General features: G+C 38.0%; 1 non-coding gene across 1 annotated transcript; it reads right to left on the minus strand.

Moving 5' to 3' along the window:
- Positions 1-1150: 1150 nt before the first annotated feature.
- Positions 1151-1256, minus strand: LOC122703801. The gene has a single exon (XR_006343613.1). It is a non-coding gene; the product is annotated as a small nucleolar RNA U13 (small nucleolar RNA).
- Positions 1257-7156: the final 5900 nt, after the last annotated feature.

Genomic DNA, 7156 nt, shown 5'->3' on the forward strand with positions numbered 1-7156 from the left:
CTTTCCTGATTTAGAACCAGTCTGTTGTTCCCAAACAACAGATAGATAGTGGATAGTGGCATCCAATTGTGGCTCTATTTTGTATTTTCCTGATTACTACTGAGATTATGTACTTTTTCTTTTTTTTTTTTTTTGGTCATTTGGGATAAGCTCTTGTGAGGTGCTTGTTTAACTCTCTTTCTCTACTGGGTTGTTTGTCTTTTTCTTATTGATTATATACATGTGTGTGTGTGTGTGTGTGTGTTTGTATGTACTCAGTCATGTCCCATTCTAATGTGACCCCATAGACTATAACCTGTCAGGCTTCCCTGTCCATGGGATTCTCCAGGCAAGAATACTGGGGTGGGTTGCCATTTCCTCCTCCAGGGGATCTTCCCAACCCAGGGATTGAACCTGAGTCTCCTGCATGAGCAGGCAGATTCTTTACCACTGAATTGAGTTTATCCCATAATACAAATATATCATCTATAATAGATAATATATTAATATAAATATATAATCTATATTATTATAGATCCATATCTAGTATATAAAACATACTAGTTTATGTTTAACTAGTTTATATAAAACATACCCATACATGAGTAAGGGGCTCATACTCAGAATACGTACCAGCTTTCTTTTGATAAGTAGCTGCATGATATATGTTTTTACTATTTTTCAATCCTTTCTTTTTTTCATATCCTTTTGTTTTATGTACAATTCCTCTAAAGCACATAGCAAATTTTTACAAGTCTAGTAATCTTTGATTTTTAATCACAGTATTTAGTACATTTGTTTTTATTATAATTAACTATATTGGAGGGTTTAAATTATCATTTTACTATTGGTTTTCTCTTTGTCCCACATCATCTTTTTTTTTTTTCTCTTGAAATGTTTTTAATTGCTGGTTTTTTTTTTTTTTCATATCAGTTCTTAAACACTGGATTTATCTCAGTGTTCAAAGTATTCAGACACTGTCTCTTCAAACATTGCTTCCTTCTCATTCTCTCCCTCATTCTCTCCTTCCTGCCTCCTGGAATGTCAATGATACAAATATTAGAAACTATACAGGATATCCTTACACCCTTGTGTCTCTTGTCTTCTACCCTGTTTTTCCTCCTTCTGCCTCTCTGTTTTATTTATTTATTTATTTTTTTCTTTTTTTTCACATCAGACAGGTAATGTGCCGATGTCGTAACAAGGTTTGTGAGGGAGGCACATGTCACGCAGCAGCGTGAACACCCAATCATCATGCTCATGAACTACAAAAGGATGCCTCTCTGTTTTAATCTAGAGGCTTTCTTTCAGTCTATCTTCTGTTCTCTCATGAGCTCTTAAACCTATTCATTGACTCCTTAATTTTGGTTTTGATATCTTTGATGTTCATTTGGTTCTCTTTTTAAAATAGCTTTCAATTTTCTGTTAAAACTCTAGATGTTGTATTTTATTCACCATTATTTTAAAGTGCATGTCTGATCATTCTAATATATGAAGCCCTATTCATTCTGCCCATGATGGATTTTATTCTTATTGTTTTGTCTCCTTGTGTGCCTGGCTAGTTTTGGTCCAGTCCATGATGCTGTCTTTACAAAATTGCTGTGAAAATAATTTGTGATATAGGTAATCATGTCCTCTTCCTGAGAGAACTGCCATTTGCTGTTTCCAGGAGCTTGGCACTATGGGTTCACTTTAATCTTCAAGAATTGGGTTAGCAAAACTGAGTTATAGTCTCTGTGACAGGTTTTCAAACTCCTTTTCATGTTCATTCCAAAATTTAGGGGCCTAAACCTACAGTGAGGAGGGCTCCTCAAGTTTCCCCCATGCCAAAGAAGTGAGCTGATTATTTAGCTTTTGTTCACTTCAGTTCAGTAGTTCAATCATGTCTGACTCTCTGAGACCCCATGAACTGTAGCACGCCAGGCTTCCCTGTCCATCACCAACTCCCAGAGCCTACTCAAACTCATGTCCATTGCATTGGTGATGCCATCCAATCATCTCATCATCTGTCGTCCCCTTCTCTTCCCACCTTCAATCTTTTCCAGCATCAGGGTCTTTTCAAATGAGGCAGTTCTTCATGCCAGGTGGCCAAAGTATTGGAGTTTCAGCTTCAATGTCAGTCGTTCCACTGAATACCCAGGACTGATTTCCTTTAGGATTAACTGGTTGGATCTCCTTGCAGTCCAAGGGACTCTCAAGAGTCTTCTCTAACACCACAGTTCAAAAGTATCATTCTTTGGCCCTCAGCTATCTTTATAGCTCAATTCTCACATCCATACATGACTATTGGAAAAACCATAGCCTTGACTAGATGGACCTTTGTTGGCAAAGTAATGTCTCTACTTTTTAATATGCTGTCTAGGTTGGTCATAACTTTTCTTCCAAGGAGCAAGTGTCTTTTAATTTCATGGCTGCAGTCACCATCTGCAGTGATTTTGGAGCCCCCCGCCAAAAAAAAGTCTGTCACCGTTTCCATTGTTTCCTCATCTATTTGCCATGAAGTGATGGGACTGGATGCCATGCTCTTTGCTTTCTGAATGTTGAGTTTTAAGCCAACTTTTTCACTCTCCTCTTTCACTTTCATCAAGAGGCTCTTTAGTTCTTCTTCACTTTCTGCCATAAGGGTGGTGTCATCTGCGTATCTGAGGTTATTGATATTTCTCCCAGCAATCTTGATTCCAGCTTGTGCTTCCTCCAGCCCAGCATTTTGCATGATGTCCTCTGCATATAAGTTAAATAAGCAAAGTGACAGTATACAGCTTTGATGTACTCCTTTCCTGATTTGGAACCAGTCTGTTGTCCCATGTCCAGTTCTAACTGTTGTTTCTTGACCTGCATACAAATTTCTCAGGAGGCAGATCAGATGGTCTGGTATTTCCATCTCTTTAAGAATTTTCCACAGTTTCTTGTCATCCACACAGTCAAAGGCTGTGGCATAGTCAATAAAGCAAAGGTAGATGTTTTTCTGGAACTCTCTTGCTTTCTTGATGATCCAGCAGATGTTGGCAATTTGAACTCTGGTTCCTCTGCCTTTTCTAAATCCAGCTTGAACATCTGGAAGTTCACAGCTCATGTAATGCTAAAGCATGGCTTGGAGAATTTTGAGCATTACTTTACTAGCATGTGAGATGAGTGTAATTGTGTGGTAGTTTGAAAACTCTTTGGCATTGCATTTCTTTGGGATTGAATGAAAACTGACCTTTTCCAGTCCTGTGGCCACTGCTGAGTTTTCCAGATTTGCTGGCATATTGAATGCAGCACTTTCACAGCAGCATCTTTTAGGATTTGAAATAGCTCAACTGGAATTCCATCAGCTCCACTAGCTTTGTTCGTAGTGATGCTTCCTAAGGCCCACTTGATTTATTCCAGGATGTCTGGCTCTAGGTGAGTGATCACACGCTCGTGTTTTCTGGGTCATGAAGATCTTTTCTGTAAAATTCTTCTGTGTATTCTTGCCACTTCTTCTTAATATCTTCTGCTTCTGTTAGGTCCATACCATTTCTGTTCTTTGTTGTGCTCAACTTTGCATGAAATGTTCCCTTGGTATCTCTGATTTTCTTAAAGAGATCTCTAGTCTTTCCCATTCTATTGTTTTCCTCTATTTCTTTGCATTGATCACTGAGGAAGGCTTTCTTATCTCTCCTTGCTATTCTTTGGAACTCTGCATTCAAATGGGTATATCTTTCCTTTTCTCTTTTGCCTTTAGCTTCTCTTCTTTTCTCAGCTATTTGTAAGGCCGCATCAGACAACTGTTTTACCGTTTTGCATTTCTTTTTCTTGGGGATAGTCTTGATCCCTGTCTCCTGTATAATGTCATGAACCTCTAACCACTGTTCTTCATGCACTCTATCAGATCTAATCCCTTGAATCTATTTATCACTTCCACTGTATAATTGTAAGGGATTTGATTTAGGTCATACCTGAGTGGTCTAGTGGTTTTCCCTACTTTCTTCAATTTAAGTCTGAATATGGCAATAAGGAGTTCATGATCTGAGCCACAATCAGCTACCGGTCTTGTTTCTGCTGACTATGTAGAGCTTCTCCATCTTTGACTGCAAAGAATATAATCAGTCTGATTTCGGTGTTGACCACCTGGTGATGTCCATGTGTAGAGTCTTCTCTTGTATTGTTGGAAGAGGGTGTTTGCTATGACCAGTGCGTTCTCTCGGCAAAACTCTGTTAGCCTTGACCTGCTTCGTTTTGTACTCCAAGGCCAAATTTGCTGTTACTCCAGGTAGCTCTTGACTTTATACTTTTGCATTCCAGTCCCCTATAAGGAAAGGACATCTTTTGGGGGTGTTAGTTCTAGAAGGTTTTGTAGGTCTTCTTAGAACCATTCAACTTTACTTTCTTCAGCATTTTGGTCAGGGCATAGACTTGGAATACTGTGATAGTGAATGCTTTTGATCGATATTGAAAACTTTTGTTTTTCAGCTTCAAATCCACCCTTGTATACTCTGCTTTGTGATGTGAAGGCTAAAATTCTGCAAACCACATTGCAAATTGAATAAAACAGTTATTCTGTGATTTTTTTATCTATCACTTATGCCTGTTAACTCTGATATAATTGCTGTGCTAATAAGTAGTTATGCATATATATTCAATATCCATACTTGACAAAATAAAATCAGCAACCCTATATTTGTCCCTGTTGATTTTTAGTATTTTACTGGGCTATGAAACTAAAAGTCTTGAATTAAAAACATAGTAGACATTGTGGGTCTGGATTTCTGCTGGGTATTTGGCAATCTCTTCATGTAGTGTTCACGGCCAAAATGGAGACAGGAATTGGATACATAGCCTGTGGAGGCAGGGCATCCTGATGTCCATGTCACCCTGACAACCAAACCTCACACATTCTATGCTTCTTGTAATAACACTCCAAGTCCTTCTGCATGTGGTTCCCAATCTCTCTCCTTCACCTCATGTCCCATTCTCCTGATCCTTGGCTTCACTTTCTATTTACAGCCTACATCTGCTCTTTTGGTGGTATTCACATTTGAAAATTAGAACATAAATGAGCTAAATATTCAAATTAAAAGATTAGAACAAAACAAAGTAAAAGAAGTGTGATGGAACTAATAAAAGATAAAATGCTAAAGATAATGAATCACAAACAAAATGCCAGCAAAAAATTATAGCTAAGCCCAAAACTCTATGAAGTTTGACTAAGAAAATATGCAGGACAAATACAGATATCAGGAATGAAGAAAAAAAGATAAAACCGTAGTTGTGGAAAAGCAGTAAAAACAATTATAAAATATCTTACAAAATGTTGTCAATATATTGTCAACTTTAGATGAAATGATTTTCCAGCACAATATAAATTACCAAAATTAATTCAAGAAAAGGTAGACTATCTGAATACATTAACAACCACACAAAACACTAGGAAGATTTTTCATAGACACACCACTTTATAAAGTAAAAATAAGAAAGAATATTAGACCCTGGTTGCTTTATAGACAAGATTTAACTTACCTAACCATCAAGGAATATATATTCTACATAAATTATTCAAATTGTTCCATAATATATAAGTGGAAAGTTTTCAAATCATCTTATAAATCTAACATAAGCTTAATACCAAAGTCTAATTAAATAGCATCAAAAGAAAATAAACCAGCCATGCTTATGAATATATTTACAAAAATTCTAAAGGATTGGGCATGCTGAAGCCCAAAGTGTGACCAAGGGTGGCTCTTTATGGAAGGTATTATAAATGATGCTTGAAATCATGAGATAGTGTGCTTATCAGTTAGGTGGTAAAAGAGGAGCAGGCCATGGGCCAAGGGCTAGCTTTTCCCATATCACCACTCTGACACAGAACTCTGAGAGATACATATATATGTATCCATTCTCCCCAGACTCCCCTCCCATCCAGGCTGCCACATAATACTGAGCAGAGTTCTATGTTCTATACAGTAGGTCCTTGTTGATTATCCATTTTAAATATAGCAGTGTGTATATTAAATATAGCAGTGTGTCCATCCCAAACTCCCTAGGTATTTCACCCCCCATCCTTCCCCTTGGCAACTATAAATTTGTTCTCTAAGTCTTTATATGCATGTCTGAGTCCCTTCACTGCTCCTCTGAAACTATCACAGCATTGTTAATTGGGTATGCTGTGTGCTTAGTCGCTCAGTTGTGTCCGACTCTTGTGACCCCATATACTGTAACCTGCCAGGCTCCTCTGTCCATGGGATTCTCCAGGCAAGAACACTGAAGTGGGTTGCCATTTCATCCCCTGGAGACGAAAATCATTTCATCTCCAAGGGATCTTCCCGACCCAGGAATTGAACCCAGGTCTCCTGCATTGCAGGTAGACTCTTTACTGACTGAGCTACAAGGGAAGCCCTTAATTGGGTATACCCCAATACAAAATAAAAAGTTTTTAAAAAAACAAAATAATAAACCCACCAATGGTAAAGAAAAAAAAGAATTCTGAGGGATACAAGTGTTCTAAATTTAAACCTGGCCTTCCAGGTTATCATGAAAATATAATCATCAAAGTAGGAGGAGGGGACATATTTTGCTTAACCATTTATTAGCTTGATTTGTTGCTTTTCAATACTTATTTATATGGTAAGTAAGGCTTCAATTTTCCTCTTTCCCTGGCCCCACAAAGTTAAGAGTGAACCAATCCACCTCTTCTAGATTCGGCACAGGAGAAAAACAATAGCAGACGAATAAATGTAAGTGGACATATATATTTGGCACATATGTGCTTAGATACCTATATGTGTGTGTGTATATATATACACACACACATATATATTCCTGCAGAAGGAAATGGCAACCCACTCCAGTATCCTTGCCTGGAGAATCCCATGGACAGAGGAGCCTGGCAGGCTACAGTCCATGGGTTCACAAAGAGTCAGACATGACTGAAGCGACTTAGCAGCAGCAGCAGCACATACATATATATGTATGTGTACACATCTATTTTTTTTGAGACACACAGTGAGAATGTATACGTATACTTATCTAACAGACTCACAAACCTTTACACATTGCATTCACACACACACACACACACACACACACACACACACACACACACACATCAACAGAGACATGGAAAAGTTGGAACTTCCAGGTTCAGACTAGATAGAAAACTATAAAGTGCTGCTGTCCCCCTTCTTCCTCTCTACTAACCTGGAAATGTCAGGACAGA

This window comes from Cervus elaphus, chromosome 1 (assembly GCF_910594005.1).
Source record: "Cervus elaphus chromosome 1, mCerEla1.1, whole genome shotgun sequence".
Lineage (NCBI taxonomy): Eukaryota > Metazoa > Chordata > Mammalia > Artiodactyla > Cervidae > Cervus > Cervus elaphus.